Source organism: Mesoplodon densirostris, chromosome 5, assembly GCF_025265405.1.
Source record: "Mesoplodon densirostris isolate mMesDen1 chromosome 5, mMesDen1 primary haplotype, whole genome shotgun sequence".
Classification (NCBI taxonomy): Eukaryota; Metazoa; Chordata; class Mammalia; order Artiodactyla; family Ziphiidae; genus Mesoplodon; species Mesoplodon densirostris.
The window spans coordinates 25,972,870-25,977,290 of record NC_082665.1 but is presented as its reverse complement, the minus strand read 5'-3'; positions in this window follow the sequence as shown (position 1 = coordinate 25,977,290).

Below are 4,421 nucleotides of genomic sequence, written 5' to 3'. Positions count from 1 at the left end.
TGCCTTTCCAAAAATAAGATAGCTACCTTACAGCTAAACCATTAGTGGGTTAGAATTTTAAGACTTTTTAAAAATTCTAAGAATTTCAGTGGTAAGCATTTTAAGTGTACACTATCAAGAGGGCTGTTGGGAAAGTGATATACCTGAAAGCACACAGTAGAAAGAAATGGGCTGCATTGCATATAACCAAACCCTTTAAAGATGTTCTGGATATTTGATGATGAAGCCAGTGGAAGAAAGGTAGAAAAGAGAAAGTGAATAATGTTCTGAATAAATAACAGTGAGTAATATTTACCAAGCCCTTACATGTACCATGATCTAAGGCTTTTGTATGCATTTTCTCATTTAGATCTCACAATAAATTTATGAAGAAAGAACAATATCATAGATTAAAAACAAAACAAAAACAAAACCCAAAGGCATAGAGAGTTAAATAAATTGGCCAGGACTAGAAAGTGGTGGAAATAAGTTAAGAGCCTATAAATCTGTCTAAATCCAGATCTAGGATCTTGAAAAGCACACTGCCCTGCAGTGAACATCCATGTACATGCATGCATGGTGAGTCAGACAAATCAAGAATGGTACACTGGTTTACAGCTCTACCACTCACTGGTGGTTCAGTCTTGAACCAAGTGCCTCATCCCTCTGGACTTGTTTCCTCTTTAATGATTAAAAAAAATTAGCAAACAAAAACACCTTAGAGGGTTGTTATAAAGATTTACTGAAATAATCTAAGTTAAATCACCTGGGATGTTTTAGTTGTTAAATGAATGTTTATTCCTCACTTCCTTTTATTCACTTAGTCATACACTCATTGAATATTTTCAGAGCCCCTAATATGTGCTAGTTACTTGTTCTGGGTACTTGGAATACATCAGCAAAAAAAAAAAAAGCTAAGAACTCTGCTCTCATTCATTTCTTACACCATTCACCAGATAAATTCCAAATGAATCAGGGTCAAATGTAAAATATAAAACCATGTAGTAACTAGAGGGAAACATAAGAGAACACTTCTATAATCTAAAAGTGGCAAGAAACTTTTCTCACTGCAACTTAATATCTAGAAGCATTAAAAAATATATTGATAAATTTGATGATTTAAAAAAATGCTTTTTTTGCATGAAAAAAAGCATGAAAACAAAGTAAAAGAACAAATAGCAGAATTGAAAAAGAAATTGTAACTTACATAAAGAACTTTTTTAAAAAGAAGAAAAAGACTAGTAGCCTCATTAAAAAATGAATTAGAGCGTAGAACAGATACTTCACAGGAAAAAATGCAAATGGCTTTCAACCTGATAAAAATATGTTAAAATTTTTTTTTTTGAAAATGAGAGAATTACAAAATAAAACTACACTAGGGTTCTGATTTGCTATTATTTTGTTGAGAATTTTTACATCTATGTTCATCAGTGATATTGGCCTGTAAATTTTCTTTTCTTTTCTTTTCTTTTTTGATGTCTTTGTCTGGTTTTGTTATCAGGGTGGTGCTGGCCTCCTAGAAAGAGTTTGGAAGCAATCCTTCCTCTATAATTTTTTGAAATAGTTTGAGAAGGATAGGTATTAACTTCTCTCTAAATGTTTGGTAGAATTCACCCGTGAAGTTGTCTGGTCCTGGACCCTTGTTTGTTAGAAGATTTGTTTTTTTTTTAATAATTCAGTTTCATTACTGGTAATTGGTCTTTCCATATTTTCTATTTCTCCCTGATTTGGTCTTGGGAGATTGTACATTTCTAGGAATTTGTCCATTTCTTCTAGGCTGTTTTTGTTTTAATTGGTGTATAATTGTCCACACTAATCTCTTATGATCCTCAGTATTTCAGTGGTGTAAGTTGTAACTTCTCCTTTTTTTATTTCTAATTTTGTTTATTTGGGCCCTCTCCTTTTTTTTATGAGTCTGGCTAAAGGTTTATCAATTTTATTTATCTCTTTGAAGAACCAGCTCCTAGTTTCATTAATCTTTTTCCTGTAGTTTCTTTGGTCTCTGTTTCATTTATTTCCATTCTGATCTTTATTATTTCTTCCCTTCTACTAACTTTGGGTTTATTTGTTCTTCATTTTCTAGTTCCTTTAGGTGTGAGGTTAGGTGTTTTTTATATGATATTTTTCTTGTTTCCTGAGGTAGGCTTGTATTGCTATAAACTTCTCTCTTAGAACTGCTTTTGCTGCATTCCACAGATTTTGGATCTTGTGTTTTTCATTTTTATTTTTCTCCAGGTATTTTTTGATTTCCCCTTGATTTCTTTAGTGACCCATTGCTTGTTCAGTAGCATGTTTATAGCATTTATGTGTTGTGTGTGTTTTGCATTTTTTTCTTGTAGTTGATTTCTAGTCTCATAGCATTGTGGTCAGAAAAGATGCTTGATATGATTTCAGTCTTCTTAAACTTACTGAAACTTGTTTGTGGCCCAGTATGTGATCCTCATGAGGAATGTTTGTATGGACAAACAAAAGACCCTGTATAGCCAAAACAATCTTGAGAAGAAGAACAAAGCTGGAGGCATCATGCTCCCTCATTTCAAACTATAATGCAAAGCTTCAGTAACATAAACAGTATGGTACTGGCACAAAGACAACCACATAGATCAGTGCAAGTAACAGAATAGAGAGGCCAGAAAAACCCACACTTATATGGTCAATTAATCTATAAAAAGGAGGCAAGAATATAAAATGGGAAAATGAAAGCCTCTTCAATAAATGGTGTTGGGAAAACTGAACAGCTATGTACAAAAGAATCAAACTGGACTACTTTCTCATACCATATACAAAAATAAATTCAAAATGGATTAAATACTTAAATGTAAGACCTGAAACCATAAAACTAGAATAAAACATAGGCAGTACACTCTTTGACATCAGTCTTAGCAATAGTTTCTTGGATATATGTCCTCAGGCAAGGGAAACAAAAGCAAAAATAAATAAATGGGATGACATCAAGCTAAAAAGTTTTTGCACAGTGAAGTAAACTATCAACAAAATGAAAAGGCTGCCTATTTATTAGGAGAAGATATTTGCAAATGATATATCTGGTAAGGAGTTAATACCCCAAATATACAAAGAACTTGTACAGTTCAACATAAAAAAAAAACCAATTAAAAATTTGCCTAGGACCTGAGTAGACATTTTTACAAAGAAGATACACAAGTGATGAATAAGAATGTGAAAAGATGCTCAATATCACTAATCATCAGGGAAATGCAAATGAAAACCACAAAGAGGTATCACTTTACATCTCTCAGAATGACTATTATCAAAAAGACAACAAATAACAAGTGTTGTCGAGGATGTGGAGAAAAGGGAACCCTAATGCACTGTTTGTGAGCCTATAAATCGGTGCAGTCACTATGAAAAACAGTATGGAGTTTCCTCAAAAAATTAAAAATAGAACTTCCATTCAATCCAGCAGTTTCACTCCTGGGTATTTATCGAAGAAAACAAAAGCACTAATTTGAAAAGATATATGCACCCCTGTTCATTGCAGCATTATTTAGTATAGCCAAGATATGGAAACAACCTAATTGCCCATTGATAAATGAATGGATAGAGAAGATGTGGTATATAATACAATGGACTATTACTCAGCCATAAAAAATAACGAAAGCTTGCCATTTGCGACAACATGGATGGACGTAGAGGATATTACGTTAAGTGAAATAAGTCAGACAAAGACAGATCCCATATGATTTCCCATATGTGGAATCTAAAAAACAAAACAAAATAACAAACATAAAAAACAGAAACAGAATCAAAGATACAGAGAACAAACAGGTAGTTACCAGAGGGAGGGGGGTAGGGGGATGAGAGAAACAGGTGAGGGAAACTAAGTGGTACAAACTTCCAGTTACAAAACGAATGAGTCATGGGTACAAAATGCATAGTATGGGGAATATAGTCAATAATAATGTAATATCTTTGTATGGTAACAGATAATAAAAACAAAACAAAAAAAAACTACTCAAGACAAAGTTCAATGAAAAGAAGAGAATGGTCAGCCTTAAAAGAGAGAATCTATTACAACTAAAATCTTTTGTAATTGTTTAATAAAATTTTATTGCAAACTACCTATATTATAATATTATAACATCTTACATTTTATAGCACTCTAACAAAGATTTTTTTTCATTAAGAAAAACTACACGAATATGTGACATGATAGAGGTGCCAACTATCATCACAATGGCAATCATACAGTATATAAGTGTATCAAATCAACATGTTGTACACCTTAAATGTACACAGTGTTATATGTCAAATATATTTCAATAAAAAATAACACTTGTAATATAAATAGACTTTAAAGAATTAAAAAAAAAACTACACGGGATACTATTTCTCAGTGATTAGTTTGTCAAAATCCAAATGTTTGACAACATATTCTGTTGGTGTGTCAGTGGGGGAAAAGGACATGCTTGTGTATTTGCAGT